Raw genomic sequence first — 17594 nt, 5'->3', positions numbered from 1 at the left:
CCGTTCGCCAGTTTACTATTGACAATAATTGTTCCATCGAATTTGATCCCGCTGGCTATTCTGTGAAGGATCTGTCATCCCAGAGAGTGATCATCAGGTGCAATAGCTCTGGTACCCTCTACCCGCTTCGATTCTCCGCCGCTCACGCCTTGGCAGCCACCTCCTCCTCCGACGTGTGGCATCGTCGCCTGGGGCACCCCGGCTCTGATGTTCTATCTAGAGTTGCTTCTGCTGTTCCCTTTTGTAATAAAGCTGCCAATACTACTTGTCATGCTTGTCAGCTCGGTCGTCATGTGCGCCTTCCGTTTCAGACATCGTCATCTCGTGCTCTTCACACATTTGATTTACTCCATTGTGACCTATGGACGTCTCCTATTCCTAGTATTTCCGGCTATAAATACTATCCGATGGTGCTTGATGATTGCTCGCATTATTTGTGGACTTTTCCTCTGCGTCTTAAGTATGACACTTTTGCGACTCTCACCAACTTCATCTCGCTTGTGCATACTCAGTTTGGCGCCAGAGTGAAAGCCGTGCAGTGCGACAACGGCCGCAAGTTCGATAACTCCAGCTCCCGCACCTTCTTCCCCTCCAAGGGGATGCACTTGCGGATGTCCTACCCCCACACCTCACCACAGAATGGTCGTGCCGAGCGCATGATCCGGAGCATCAACAATGTTGTTCGCTCCCTCCTCTTCCAAGCCAGCATGCCGCCAGCCTATTGGGTGGAGGGCCTGCACACCGCCACCCATATTCTTAATCTCCTGCTGACCAAAACCCTCCAGGGTTCCACACTGCACCAGCCCTCTTCGGCACTCCACCCGACTATGGTCACCTACGGGTTTTCGATTCTGCCTGCTACCCAAACCTCTCCGCCACGGCGCCACACAAGCTGGCTCCTCGCTCCACTCTCTGTGTTTTCCTTGGTTACTCTACTCATCATAAGGGATACCGCTGCCTTGACCGTTCTACCAACCGCGTGATAGTCTCTCGTCACGTGGTGTTTGATGAAACGCAATTCCCCTTCCAGCAATCCTCACCAGTCTACACTAATGAGTTTAATTTTTTGGAGCTCCCCGAGGTGGTTCCATACAGCATGGCGCCTCCATTGCTTCTTGTAGGACCCTCCGTTGGCATCGACGTCGCCACTCAGCCACATGTGGCCGGCATTCCAGCACCACCAAGCACTTCCTCGGCGCCTCCAGCACCGTCCCCAGGCGCCAACGGCATCTCCGACTCACCTTCGGACACCCTAGGAGCCCCCCTGCCGCCGTCCAGCACCTGGTCGGTTGCCCCTGCAGCACCCTTTGGCAACCGGCCAGCCCTGACGACGTCTCCCGATCACCGGCTGGGCGCTGCAGCCCCTGTCACCTGGCTGGGCAGCACCTCGCCCGGACCCGTTGCGCCCCCAGCCGGGCCATCTACTACTACCTCGGCACCTCAAGAGCCAGTCGACGCCTCTAGACCATTGCTGGTCTATTCCTGTCGGCCCCCGCCTCCACCACCGTCGTCGCCACAGCAGCCACCTGCGGCCTCTCTGCCTCAAGGCACCATCCCAGTTCGCCCCGTCATCAACACACACTCCATGATGATCCGTGGCAAGTTGGTCTTCCGGCAGCCCACCTTGTTCCATTCATCGTCTCTCTCTCTCCGGTCCCTCGGTCCTATCGTGGTGCCCTTGCTGATCCTAATTGGCGCCAGGCGATGCAGGAAGAATTCGATGCTCTCCTCTCCAACAACACTTGGGACCTCGTTCCTTGGCCCTCAGGCAGCAACATTGTGACTAGAAAGTGGATTTTCAAGCACAAGTTCCATGCTGACGAATCTCTGGAGCGTTACAAAGCATGCTGGGTCCTTCGCGGCTTCACACAGCACCCTGGGGTTGACTTCTCCGAGACTTTCAGCCCAGTTGTGAAGCCCGCCACCGTCCGCACAGTGCTCTCATTGGCTCTCTCTCATCAGTGGCCTATACACCAGCTTGATGTGAAGAATCCTTTCCTGCACGGCACCCTGTCTGAGACGGTCTATTGTGCACAGCCAGCTGGTTTCGAGGATTCCACTCATCCTGGGTATGTATGCAAGCTGAACCGCTCTCTCTACGGCCTCAAGCAGGCGCCTAGGGCATGGTACAGTCGTTTCTCCACATATTTGCAGTAGCTCGGATTTGTCGAGGCCCGTACGGACACCTCCCTCTTTGTGTTTCACCGTGGCCATGACACTGCCGACCTCTTCCTCTATGTGGATGATATTGTTCTGACAGCCTCCTCATCACCCCTCCTGGCCCATATCATTCAGGACTTACGTCGGGAATTTTCGATGAAGGACCTCGGCAAGCTACACCACTTCCTTGGGATGCATGTTCAGCGCTCTAGTAAGGGTCTGCTACTCTCCCAGCGTCAGTTCATGGTGGAGATATTGGATCGCGCAGGTATGACCGACTGCAAGCCTTGTCAGATGCCGGTTGACACCAACCCCAAGCTATCCGACAGTGAAGGCAACCTGCTCTCGGCTGCAGCTGCATCAGACTACAGGAGTTTGGCCGGTGCCCTTTAGTACCTAACATTCACCCGCCCGGATATCTCCTATGCTGTCCAGCAGGTTTGTCTCCACATGCACGCGCCGCAGGTTTGTTGTTGCCGAGATAGTTCATGTCCTCTCAAGTCTCAGGGCAATCAGTCCCGCTGTGACCAACATTCTCACACACCTCACAAGTCATGTGCACAATCATGGCTTGTTGTGGCTCTTATTCGGGAGTAATATCATGAACCAGCCACCGGTTGTGCCGTCCACTGACTGTGCTTTTCGTAAGATCCTTGCAAGAGCTTGGTAAGACGCTTGAGTGAGAGCGATTCCACCTTAACTTCCTATTATTTGATAGGGATAACTCTTTGTTGTCTTTTGTTTTCTTCTAACCATGACAGGTGATAATCTAGACCACCTCGCGCATTTAGAGCTAAATTAGATTCAGCTCCAGAACAACTTAGACGCCATGAAAGCCTACATCCAAGATCTCCGACGGAGGACACCACCAGCGCACACAAGGCCTGTCGCCTCCCCGCAAGGAGAGGATTCAGGTAAAACTTCCTTGCAGGTACCCACCAAGAGTGCTGCCACGGGACGCACTTCAAGACTTCAGTGCCAACGCTGTCATGGGGTTGGTCACGTGGAGAGGGATTGCACAAGCTACATTAACACTTCTGATGATGTCTATGCCATAGATGTCAACAATGACAATGGTCAAGTGCTTGCACATGCTGCCACCACAACACTTGATGTGAGAAACACAAAGATAGGTCATTCTATTCTTTCATCTCTGTCTACTTATGATGGATTTAGTGCTGATGATTATATTAAATGGGAAGAATAGATGGATAATATTTTTTCTCAAAGTCATATGTGTGAAAGTAGACAAATTAAAAATGCTTCTAGTGTTTTGAGAGATCATTCTTTAACATGGTGGATGTATTTGCTTGCTGCTGATAAACCTCAAACTTGGCAAGATATGAAAGTGCTTATGCAAAAAAGTTTACATCTCAACCTCTGAATTCTACATGCAAAGATGCAGTGCATCAATTAGAGGAGGATTCTGTCCTTGCTGTTTCTTGTTCTGTACCTAACCTTTTGTAGGAATTTGGATGTGACAATAATGAAAAGGACAAGGACAAAGAGGAGAGTCCTGTTGTTCCATATAAAATTTCAGCAGGTCGAGATGATACTGAACATGCAAATACTGAAACTAAGAACAAAGGAAATGAAACATGTGTCAACTTTTCTCAAGGTGAGAACATTTGTTACAAGGAACATTTGTCCACTACCCATGATATGCAGTAACCATTAGTGGAATCTTTAATTGATATATCTTTATCTGTTGTTTCTTATGATAAAGAAGATTTCTGTGTTGATGATTGTATTGTTCCTAAGCCACAACTGGTGAAGGACAATGATTCTTTTGTTTTAGAACCAAATATTTGTGCTGAAAATAAACTTTTGCATCCAATTGTTAGTGGAAAGGATGAACTGCAATTATTATCTTCTTTAAATGCTTTAGGATATATTGAATTTGATGGTCTATGTAATCTAAATTGTTTGGAAGATATGCTTTTTGCAAATTCTGAATAGCCATACTTGTCTACAAATACTTTTCACTTCATTGGCACATATAACTGTAAAGGAGAGTACATGGTGCGCCGCATTTATATTTGTTCAAATCTGAAATTTTCTGATATTGTGCAACAATGTGATCACGTTGAGGACTGCAATAGCAATAATTTTATCATGTCAAGATCCTCTAGTTTTGTTTTAAAGATACAGGTTACATTCCAGGAAGGGGAGAAGCCAATAATGTTGTTAATGACAACATCTTCCACACCTACAGTCAAACCGAGGACGGTTTTCTTTCAAGAAGGGGAAGATGATGAGGACATACCTCCTATAGCTACACACGAAGACAATCGTCAAGTTCAAGCTGTTAGAACATTGAATCAATAGCTGAGCTCGTTCCTATGTACATCTTTTAGTGTTTTTAAGAATAGATTGCTACCAAATTATATTATTATTGTTATTAGGAATCATGGAGAGACCAGAATTACATGGAGAGGGGCAAAAGAGGCCGAGCATATCAAGATAGGACATCCAAGCCAGGTCGAGGGCCAATCCGTATCAAACTCGAGGCCAATCTCGGACTCCAGGAACAGTCTGCACCAAAATCAACGCCTAGGTTGCATATGGACTCCATTTTGGACGTTCCACGTATGGTTGGAAAGATAATTTCATAAGCTTTCCAATTGCACCAGTCCCACATCAAAATATCTTCTGAGTCAGTAGGAATCATTGAAAAAGTCCATCCAGAATCTGCCAGGGTGCTGCGACACCGTCTTTTGGGCCATTGGGCCGTGTATTGTGTCGGAGTCCATTATGGACCTGTCCAGTGGCCACCCCTAATCCTCCATAAATTAGTAGCCATCGTCCATATTAGGGTTTGGGTTTTGCTTAGATTAATATGTTATTAAACAGTTTTCCGCGAGTCAGTTTGTGAGACCCTAACTCGAGAACTTCATTGATTTTAGCAATTTAGTTGCATCTATTGTGTTCTTGCTTGTGTCTTCGATTCGCATGCAGGGATTAGCCTTCGTGGCAAGGTCAATTGGGCAGTCCATGGTTGATAACCAGAGGAGAAGTGGTGCTGCGATTGCAGGGATTCAATCTAGCTAATTGGAAGCCGGATCATTTGTGTTTCATCTCCGCCAAATCGATAGTTATCGTCATCTGACAGAAGATTGGGGGTCCTATTCCCATTATCTAGCTTCTTCATTAGGTGATCCATCTTTGTGGCCAACATGTCCATTCCTTCAACTTGGTGGACACTACGGGCTCGGGCATGGGTGCATTTTTTGCACCATCCCTGATTGGCTACAATCTTCTCGATCAACGCCTTGGCTTGGTTCATATCAAGTGAGAAGAAGGTCCCTCCAGCAGCAGCATCCAAGTGCTCTCGGCTTGCAGGCTTGAGTCCATGATAAAATGTTTGAATTAAAACCAAGATTGCATATTGAGATGTAGGCAGGCTGCAATGTACTCCTAAAGGCATTCCCATGCCTCTTGAATTGACTCATCATTGAGCTGCTAGAAATTCAAAATCTTGATTCGGAGGGTGTTGGTTTTGCCCACTGGAAAGAACTTGGCGAGAAACACATTGGAGCATTTCTCCCAAGTATTGACTACTTCTCTATCAGTGTAGAACCATTGTTTCTCCTTCCTGAGCAACAAGAATGGGAATAGGCGTAGCCTAACAACATCAGTGGCCATGTTACGGATAGTAAATGTGTTGCATACCTCCAGAAAGTTCTCGAGAGGTGGATTTGTGTCTTCATTGGGCTTTCTGTAGAATGGGCTCGACTGCACCATGCTGATAATTGTCAGCTTTAGTTTGAAGTTTCTATCTCCAACCGCAACGTTTGGGCCAACAGGCACGCTAGTGTTGGAAGGATCGGAGAACTCACGAATGATCTTCTCAGCTATGGATAATTTTGAAGGTGTGCTGTCGTGGTACCAACAAGATCTGTGTTCAGTGTCGGTGTTTTAACCCGGCAACCTATCAAGGGAGTACCCGAGATAGAGTTTTGGTTGGTGGGTGTCGCCGAATTCAAGGAGTCGATGGTGACGCAGAGACACGATTTAGACAGGCTCGGGCCGCTAGATCACGTAATACCCTACATCCTATGTATTGTATGCTTGTATTTGATTGAACTTGTTTTGACGGGGTCCCTCCCACCCTTATATATTCGGGGAGTAGGGTTACAGGGTAGCTTTGAGTACAAGAGTACTAGTCGGACAAGACTATAGAGTCCTACTCTAACTCGGCAGAGTAGTTTCCTTGTATTCCGACAAGTCCTTGAGGAGTTCCATGTAGTCTATGTTTCCCTATAGCATAGTCTTCATGTCCTAATACATATTGAGTACGTCCCCTTGAGTGGGTCCGTACAGACCTTCTGGTGGGTCCAGGCATGTATGGTCGACAAGCCCCCGAGTACTTTGTAGTCAAATGAAAGGGTTCCGAGTACTCAACAGACATTGCTCGACTAGTCCTCAGTGCTTGTTGAGTACCTCTGTCGTGGTTAGTCTTTCGAGCACTCAAATTCCGTCATGCAGCTCGAAGGTACTCCTGCCCCATTGGTTTTGAGTAGTCTGTGTTCAAGTCTTTTATATGGAAGTGCGATGAAAATCGCACTCCATATGGAGTAGCCCCTGAGGCTTAGGTTCAATCGAAGAATCAGGCTGAGGGTCAAACTGAATTTGCTTTGTCCTTAATCCCTGAAGAAAAAGAAAATTATGTCAGACGGGCAAGGTATATGCAACCCCCAAGCACATTGATTGACTACGTTCAAGCGATGATGGGGTCAATCATGATCAACATGACCGTTGGACTTCAATCTCGCGATAAATGTTGAGAGTATCAGACCATTGCGAAATTACCAACTCCGTTACCAGAATCTCGGGGCTGTTTTAGATCCGTTGCTCTATTACAAAAGATAAGGGCAGTAGCCTCCGTGGTTTACGCTTCCGTCCATTTGCATCTATTCACTCTCCATCTTGAAAAAACCCTAGCGCCGCCGCCACCATTAGCCAAAACTAGCAAGCTCAAGTAGCTTTCTCTTCCTCCCCTTGCACAGCCCGTGGTGATGCGTGTAAAGAAGATGGGGAAGAAAACTGACAAGTCCAAGGGAAAGGCCGAGGAGGGATCAATGAAAGAGTCCAAGAAAGGGAAAGAGCCGCAGCTTCCCCCGCACAAATGTGGGCCTACCGATCCGACCATCCCGTCGAATCAAGCATCTACTTGGAGGATGTCCACCATGGAAAAAGAGGCTATCCAAGAGTTGGTGGATGCAAAACTGCTATAGGAAGAGGCGATTGTGAATTCGAGGTGCGCCTATTGTCGGGCATACACCCCAGGCCCACGAGTATACCTTGGACGGTCCACTAAGGGGGCGTACTCGGACACGATCAGAACAAGGGATAGGCGTATCCCATTCGGACTAGTCAAGTGTGTATATGGAAAACTACTCGAACCTTACCGAGTAGAACTCTGTAATAGTACTCGACTAGGACTCAAGACTTGTAACCCTGCCCTCCCGTGTATATAAGGGCGGGTAGGGACCCCCTCAACAACAACTCCAGTTCATCAATACAAACCAACACACAGGACGTAGGGTATTACGCGATCTAGTGGCCTGAACCAATCTAAATCGTGTTCCTTGCGTCACCATTGATTCCTTGATTCTCGTACCGCACAAAAGACCTCCTAGGGTACCCCCTAGGCGGGTTGCCGATCTAAAACACCGACCGCTGGCGCGCCGGGTAGGGGAACTCGTCGAGTTTCTCAGCGCGAACTCAATGGCAAGGGTCATCATCAGGCCAGTTTTCTTCATCGAAATGGGCGCCACCTTCATTTTCGGATCCTGGCTTTGCATCGCCGATGGCTCGGGTTCGTTCCGGTGCCAGATCATCGACGCTCAGGAGAAGAAACGAGAAGATCCGATCGGAAAAAACCAAGATTTCAAAATCAACGAGTTCGGGTTCGACTACGCGTTGAATGCGACTTCGCCTCGGACTAGTCGGTCCCAGCTAGTGCCCAAGTCGGTTTTGACCTCAAAGCGGTTCCCGCACGAACTCCGCAATGCAACCAAAGTTCACCAAGGCTTTCTTACTTGAACCTAACTTGAACTCGAGCATGATGAAGACATTGACTCAGACTCGTCTTATTCGCCAGAGATACCATTATCTGGTCCAGCCCAAGGATTGGTAATAACTTCAACATCACAAGGCAGATTCGTCCACTGGCTAGGATTGCGACCATCTTTTCTCGACCGCGACTACGACTCGTGCCTTGTCGCCCATATAGACAATCTCCCATATCAAGAAGGCGTTCCACTCACTTCCAACCACGAGGAAAGCTCCACGGAGATTGCAACGTCAAGCTCCGGAAGCTACTACCCGGACATGGAGATACTTGTTATTACTCAGAATAACAACCCGGGTACTAGCCAGAACAGAACCCCCAGGCGATTAGCACAACTCAACAACATCTCCGAAGATGAGTCTACAGCTGACACCCCTCACAATGAAACCTCTGAGCAAAGAAACCAAAGAAGGATGCGCAACGCTACTCGAGCCGAGCGACGGCAGTCGATGGGTACAAATATTCCCATTACAAATCTTGAAAGGGCCTTCGACGCAGTTCAGGCTCAGGAGCACAATACTCCACTCGTGGCTATCGCCTCAATCAACCTTTTAACAATGTTGATGCCTCAGGATAGGGATAATGAAGCCACAGCTCAACTCGTGCAGCACAGCAACGGACTGATCGCACAACTCGCGGAGCAAGCTTACAAGTTACTCGACAAAGAATCACCAATTCCATCTGTTCCTCGCATCACAGCTCACCAAGAAGGTAGCAGGGGAGCTGCAGACAACAACAATGCCCCAAGAAACAGCAATGAAGTTAACCAACCTCGGCAGCACAGCCAAGGTCCAAGCAAGCACAAGTCCCCAGCTCGCCATAAGGATGTTGGCGAGGTCAGCTGCACCAACTCGGTTAAAAGCATCCGCCCTACTCGGAAGAACCATGAAGTGTCTAACTTTAGTGATCTACGAGAAATTCTCAACAGTCGGTGCGAGCGAGAAGTCGACAATTGCAACCACTTTCCTGCTTTCACAAACCGGGTAATGAAAACAAAATTACCCGAGAAGTTCGAGCCAACCGGAATCAGCAAGTATGATGGCAAACAAGACCCAATTCAATGGTTATGATGCTACTCGCTAGAAGTCCAAGCAGCCGGGGGCAATAACGACACCAAAGTTATTCACTTTCCCATATGCATGGAACCCGCACCACTGACCTGGCTTGAGTCACTCAAACCCAAGTCCATTGACTCCTGGGCAGATTCGACAAAGGCTTTCACCAACAACTTCGCCGGCTCCATGGCTAGACCAGGCAACAAGATTGACTTAAGTCAAATTAAGCAAAAAGAAGGCGAGACCTTATGCGACTATCTGCAATGGTTCTTTGAAAAGAAGGCTACCATAGTTGACATCTCCGAAACATACGTCATCGAGTGCTTCCAGAATGGACTCTACGATCGACGAACATACCAAGACTTCGGTCGCCGACGACCAGCCAATGTCAAAGACCTCATGATCATGGTGCAGCAATGGGCGGATGAAGAAGACAAAGAGCAAGAATGTTTCGGCCCCCACCGTAACCGTGGACGCGACAACAACAATAGTGACCAAGATAGACCTCGACATAATGATACTCGAAACAACTATTTGAGTAATCACAATCGCAAAAGGAAGCCCGACAACACCGTTGCTGCCATGACCAACTTCGAGAAAAAGGGACCCCGTAAAAATGATGAAGGGCCAACCTTCACTGAACTACTCAAAAAGCAGCGCCCATGGCACCTGACTAGCAAGCACTCGGCAAGAGACTGCTACAGCATGCGTCGAGTCATGCAAGACTTACCCGCACCACCACCTCCTGAAGAGTACACCAAGAAAAATGATAGGGGCAAGAACAAAGTCGACAACGATGAAGACGAAGAAGGCAATTTCCAGACCGCCGCAAAAACTGTCAACATCATATTTGGTGGTATTCCAGGCACCGCATCCAAGCGAGCCAACAAAATCGTACTCAAGGAGATCATGGCCATCGAACCAACGGATCCAACACCGTTGAAATGGTCAGAAGTGCCTATTTCTTTCAGCAGAAAAGACCAATGGACCAAGTTTTCAGAACGAGGCTGTTTCCCCCTAGTACTTGATCCAGTTGTGGCAGGCTCAAAGTTAACCAAAGTACTGATCAACGGTGGAAGTGGACTCAACGTTATTTTTGCCAAGACATTGAGGAAGATGTGCCTTGACGTTACTGAAATGCTTACTCCAACAGATTCACCTTTCTACAGCATCGTGCCTGGAAATGCGGCTATACCACTAGGACAAGTTGTCCTTCCGGTTACCTTTGGAACTAAGGAGCATTACCGTACCAAGTACATCAGATTTGAAGTCACCGACTTCGAGAATCTTACCATGCCATACTCGGAAGGCCAACACTCGCCAAGTTCATGGCCATACCACATTATGTTTACCTGGTACTCAAAATGCCAGGCCCCAAGGGAGAACTCACGCTGCGAGGAGATCTATGGCGATCCTACAAATGCGACACCGAAGCCGTGGAAATTGCTGTGACTACTCAAGCACCTAGTCCCATGCAACAAGTCTTCACAGCTTCAAAGAAGCTCCACTCAACCGAATTAGAGATCCCAGAAAACAAGTCGGGGTCCACAAAGGTGAAACCCACCAGTGAGCAAGACTTCAAATCAGTTGACCTCCAGACGGGTGACCCTTCCAAGACAGCCCTGATCGAAACAAGGCTAGATCCTAAATAGGAATCCGCGCTCGTCAGCTTCCTTCGGGCTAACCACGATATCTTCGCTTGGAAATCGGCTGACATGCCAGGTATGCCCAAGGAGCTGATTGAGCATTCCCTCAACGTCGATCCCAAAGCTACTCCAAAATAGCAATGACTTCGCCGTTTCGCTCAGGACAGACGAGAAGCAATCAAAAAAGGGTTCGCCAAGCTACTCGCGGCAGGGTTCATCAAACAAGTCTTTCATCCTGACTGGCTCGCCAATCCCGTGCTCATTCATAAGAAAAAACAACGAGTGGAGAATGTGCGTCGACTATACTGACCTCAACAAACACTGCCCAAAAGACCGTTTCGGGCTACCCAGGATCGATCAGGTGGTCGACTCCACCGCTAGGTGCGCTTTACTATGCTTTCTTGACTGCTACTCCGGCTATCACCAGATAAGCCTCAAAGAAGAAGAACAAGCCAAAACAGCGTTCATCACGCCTTTCGGAGCTTTCTGCTACAAAACAATGTCCTTCGGACTAAAAAATGCAGGGGCAACTTATCAAAGGGCCATACAGATGTGCTTCAAAAAGCAACTTCACCGCAATGTTGAAGCTTATGTCGACGACGTAGTCGTCAAAACAAGAAACCGGGAGGAACTCATTGCAGACCTGGAGGAAACTTTCTCTAGTCTACGCGCTTTCCGATGGAAACTCAATCCTACTAAGTGCGTCTTTGGAGTGTCTTCCGGCAAACTACTCGGGTTCATCATCAGCCATCGTGGCATTAAGGCCAACCCGGAAAAAATATTTGCCATCACAAACATGCAGGCACCAGCTAGCATTAAGGATGTGCAGAAACTCACAGGCTGCATGGTCGCTCTCAACCGGTTCATCTCGAGACTTGGAGAACGGGGACTACCCTTCTTCAAGCTTCTCAAACACCATGACAAGTTCAAATGAACGGAAGAGACAGACGAGGCACTAACACAACTCAAAGACTTTCTGACAAAGCCTCCTGTACTCACCGCTCCTTCTCCGAACAAAGACTTGCTCCTATACATCTCAGCTACTACTCATGTCATCAGCACGACAATAGTAGTCGAACGGTCTGAACCGGGCCACGCTTACAAGGTCCAACGACCTGTCTACTTCGTCACCGAAGTACTCTCGGACTCCAAAACTCGGTATTCACCGATACAAAAGCTCTTATACGTAATTTTGCTCACCTCCCGGAAACTGCGCCATTACTTCCAAGAGCACAACATCACAGTCATCTCCGACTTTCCGCTCGGCGAAATCCTTCACAACAGAGACGCCACGGGCAGAAACTTCAAATGGGCAGTTGAACTCGGAGCTCTCACCTTGAACTTCAAGCCAAGGACAGCTATCAAATCCCAAGCTTTGGTCGACTTCGTAGCTGAATGGACTGAAAATCAAGTGACAACACCAATCGAACGGCCAGAACACTGGGTAATGTACTTTGACGGATCCCTCAAACTCGAAGGGGCCGGCGCAGGCATATTACTCATCTCCCCCAGGGGAGACAAGCTCAAGTACGTGCTGCAAATATTATGGGAAGCATCTAATAACAAAGCCAAGTACGAAGCACTACTCCACGGCCTTCACCTTGCAATCTCCCTCGGCATCAAACGACTACTGGTGTACGGCGACTCTCTAGTCGTTATAAACCAGGTCAACTACGAGTGGGACCGGAACAAGGATAATATGGACACTTACTGCAAAGAAGTTCGTAAACTGGAAAACAAGTTCTCAAGCTTGGAATTTCATCAAATCGTCCGCGATAACAACGTTGCCGCTGACGTCTTATCTAAAATGGGCTCAACTTGTGCAGAGGTTCCAGCAGGAATTTTTGTACATGAACTGCGCAAGCCGTCCATATCTGACCAAGTCACACCGCTAGCAGTCACGGCTGCTGACGTCTCTTGAGAAGTCATGATGATAGAAGTCGACTGGACGACACCCTTCATCGACTACACAAAAATCACCAGTTACCATCCGACAAAAATAAGGCTGAGCAAATCTCCCGGCGAGTAAAAAGTTACGTTCTAGTCGGAGACAAGCTCTACAGAAAAGGGGCATCGTCAGGGGTGCTCATGAAGTGTGTCACCAGAGAAGACGGCCAAGAAATCTTAGAGGAAATTCACAGAGGAATCTGTGGCAACCACGCCTCCTCGAGGACACTAGTTGGCAAGGCTTTCAGAGTAGGCTTCTACTGGCCAACGGCTCTGGCCGACGCTAAACAACTAGTTCAAAAATGCAAAGGTTGTCAATTCTTTACAAAACAGCAACATGTACCGGCCTACAAGCTAGTCACAATACCTCCAACATAGCCATTTGCCTGCTAGGGGCTCAACATGATAGGGCCATTACCAACTGCGCCAGGAGGATTCAACCGAGTACTCATGGCAATCGACAAATTCACCAAGTGGATCAAGGTCAAACCAGTCACTTGCCCCAAGGCAGACCGGGTCCTCGACTTCTTAGATGAAATCGTACACCGCTACGGTTTTCCCAATAGGATTATCATAGACCTAGGGTCAAACTTCAATAATCATGACTTTTGGGAATATTGCGAGAATAGTGGCATCGACGTCCGCTATGTCTCGGTCGCTCATCCACGAGTCAATGGACAAGTCGAGCATGCTAATGGCATGATACTCGACGCCCTGAAGAAAAGACTACATGACATTGGCAACACCAAAGGAGGCAAATGGCTCAAAGAGTTACCCAATGCTTTGTGGGGCCTACGTACCCAACCATGCAAGACTACTGGGCTATCGCCCTATTTCCTCGTATATGGCTTAGAGGCCATACTACCCGCTGACATCATGTGGAAATCATCATCCGTTGAACAATACGATGAAGAACTGACAACAAAAACAAGGCGAACAGACATAGACAGTCTAGAAGAAGCAAGATGCGCAACACTAGTGCAATCTGCCAGATACCTTGACGGTTTAAGGTACGTCAGGGTTGCATAAACTCAATTCACCATGGGAAGGTCCTTACATCGTATCAAAGGTTATGGGACCTGGATCTTACAGACTCCAAGAGCTTTCAAGAGAACAAGTACCAAACTCTTGGAATATAGAACATCTTTGTCGCTATTACCCATACCAGCATCCGAGTAATCGCTTCAAGGCAATAACTCATGATGACTACTCGGGCTAACTGCCCGATTACCGACTTCAAGATACCTCAGCTTTGACTAGAGTTATCAAGTCAACAAGGATCACTGCCCTGGTACAAAATTTCCGTAAAGAATTTCTTCACTGAACCAAAGATACATTAGGTTACATACGAGTACAAGTACTCGGAATACACGAAGACTACAAACAACTGCCTACTGGCGGGCTACATTTAAGCCTCAGGCTTTTACTATATCACAAGGCCACTCAGGTCTACCGACTACAAGGGGAAGGGCCTACACGCAATGAAGCTCTACAAAACGCCGCCATATCCGGGTCCTCTACCCAAGGCAACGCCAGGAACTCCTACATTGCCACTGCCTTGACAGCGGCAACGATGAATCCAGCGCGACGTGCCTAGAGGGAACCAAGGCTGCTCTTTTGCTAGCCTTGCGGAGCCAATCCACTCTATGGCCCCACCTCCACCTCTAAGAGAGCGGGATAAAGACCGCGGCACTCATCACCCATCACCTGCGAGTTCCAGCGCGTACCCCACTGGATCACGAGCTGCAAGATGTGGCGTGCGATGAAACCTCCTATGAGGATTTTTCTAGCATCGCGGCTATCCCTACGAGCGCAGGAGTCTGTGGAGGGAAGGTGGCCTCAATCTACGAAGAATCTTCTAGCACCGGTGCACTCTTTGATGGCTCTCTAGACTCAAACAAAAGCAACCGAAGGCAATCCATTGCTACTCAGAAACTTGGTTTGGTTCGCTCTCCAGATGGCTCTATTTATAGCCGAAAGATGCAACTACCACTTGCGCAAGAGTTACTATGCGCCCGTGATCATTGAGTCTGACGACTTCTGACTCTACCCACGTGATGGCACTTATGATACAAAGGACAAAAGAGTATAGTACACCCGTGCATACACAAAAGGACAAAGGAGTACAGTACACCCGTGTCCCTCAAAAGCAGAGTACTCGACAGCATTGCGACTACTCAAAACTAAGCTCTACTCTAAGCTAAGCACAATCTACATCATTATCTCGGGGGCTTGGACTACTCCGACCCTCTGCTCAGGGGTCGGGCACACCCGACCCCAGGACTCAGGGTCGCGGGAGGCGGAGCTCCTCCCCCAAAGGGTCAGGCTTAGCCGACCCCAGGACTCAGGGTCGGGCGAGGTGGAGTTCCCCCCCCCCACCCAAAAGGGTTAGGCTCAGCTGACCTCGGAACTTTGGGTCGGACAAGATAGAGTAAAACTACTCTTCGCAAGACAATAACTTCACGCAACAAGAAAATGGGCAAACATTCATTGGTCAAAATATTGTTCAAAGTACTCAACATAGATTCAAGAATACATAAAACGCTCAAGGCTCTTCTGGAGAGACGAACTCCGACATCTTCGACGCGATAGGCTCCGCCTCCTCGAGGTACTGCGCATATGCTTCTTCTGTGCAGTTGCGAGCCACGCCGTCACCAGCCGCCACCAAGTCTGCCCTCGAGTAGTAGGACTTCACGACTGCAAGGACCTATTTGCAAACAGCTTTGCAGAGTCCCGCCACTTTACTTGGGCAGCCTTCAATCGCTCGACTAGTGATTGCGACCCTGCGCCTTCTTCCATGGGGGCTATGGCGTTCACCAAGTCTTCAGCTGCTACAGTTAGCTCCTGGATTTCGCCTCGAAGTCTTCCCATGGTCTGGGCATGATCTCTGCATGCCACCATGGCCATGGCAAGCATCACGCCATTCTGCATCTTCCTGTCCCGCTGATGCTTGCAAGCAGCGTGTGCTTCCGTCAGCGCAGCCCGAAGACGTTCAGCTTCACCCGCCACTCGGTCGTGCGCGTTTCTCCAGTCGAGAACTTGGCTTCTTGCAACCGCCTCTTGCTTCTTGAGCTCTACAAGACAAAACAAGTTCAACCATAGCCGACTACAATCGGACATACTCGGAGTATGCAAAGTACTTACCTTGATACTTCTTGTTCAGCGACTTGTAGCGGCTCTCCAGTTTTTGCTGCAGGGCCGCGTGATCCGTACGTTCCACAGCAAAAGACTTCACTCCAACCTCGTGAACCCTCAGAGCTTCTGTCAGTCGGGCACATTCCTGCTCTAATTGATGACTTCGTTCCTGAAAGGGCCCGAGTATACAAGGCAATACGGTCAGTTAAAAGCCTCATAGTTACTCGATCTATGTGACAATTCAAAAAGAAATTCACTTGGAAGCTCCGGAAAACATCGACGGCCCTCTAGAACTCCAAGTCAGATGGCAGGCTGAGCACTGGTCTTTGAGTACTCTCCGCAAGATGAGGAGTTGTACCCAAAGCACCACCTATAACATTTATCATGTCAACTGCTTGCTACGACTACAATAACAAGACTAATAGAAACATACCTGGAGCAGTCGCCTCTTTGGCTTTTTCAACACCTACTACGGCCAGCGATCCGCCAGTGGATGTCGATAAGGCAGCACTTCTTGAACCCGATGCAGCGGTGGGAACTTCCACCGAACGGATGACGTCTTGAAGCATCGACATAGTAGCTCCAAGACGACCGGCGTCAACTTCGGGTACCTCCTCAACAATTAAATCCTCCAAATGAGCAGATAATGTAGTCGGGGGATCCGACTCTACCCCTGTCTCTACAAGGATAGTTTCCTCCGCATCCCTGCATCAAGAAACGTCATTATACGACTTCAAGACAACTTAAAGATATACACCGGCTAAGCAAGCTCACCGAGTCGAGCATGACGGAAATCGCACACGTTGATGGCACTTTCTCCGGCACCATGTCAACAGATACATTACTGACGTCCGGGTCGGTCACGACTACTTCTTCGGAAGTAGCCTCATCATCGCCAAGGGTCGTGTCAACAGCCTTTATGAACAAGACAATTTAGTCACAACAATAGCAAGTTCAAATTCATCAGCTACATATAAATTCACGACTACATACCTTGGTACCCCGAGACTTTTTAGGGGTTGAAGAAGACTTAGCCGCAGACATCTTGCGGACTACTCTGCGTCTCTTGACAGGAGGAGAGGGTTCGTCCTCTGACACCTCAACAACAGTTTCTAACTCTTCTTCCGACTGCGCCAAGTAGCCGGCAAGAACTCGAGACTACAAAAAATAAGTTGATATTAACAACAAATATCACACAAGTGAAAAAGTACAAATCAGGTGCAAAGACATACCACTTCTGGCTTATACCAAGCGTCATACTGACGAAGAGCCGCATGGATTACTGGTACTCCCTGATAGTTCCTGAAGAACTTGGCCAGTAGCGCCTCTACATCATCATCGGATTTATCCTCATCGGACATATGCGATGGATCCTTAAGACCTGTGTACTCACTTCCCAAGTGAGCATGTTGTTGAAGTGGCTGCACCCTTCTCTTCAGAAAGCTGGCCGCCACATTGATTCTAGTTAGACCGAGTGCCTTCAACTCGGTAATCTGCTGCATCAGATGATCGAGCTCGGGGGTGTCTTCAGGTTCGCTCACCAAGTTTTCTGCGTGCTTGGGCGTGTGACCAATC

The sequence above is a fragment of the Setaria italica genome, chromosome III (assembly GCF_000263155.2).
Source record: "Setaria italica strain Yugu1 chromosome III, Setaria_italica_v2.0, whole genome shotgun sequence".
NCBI lineage: Eukaryota > Viridiplantae > Streptophyta > Magnoliopsida > Poales > Poaceae > Setaria > Setaria italica.
The sequence above is the reverse complement of the archived record's forward strand: the minus strand, read 5'-3'. Positions refer to the sequence as shown.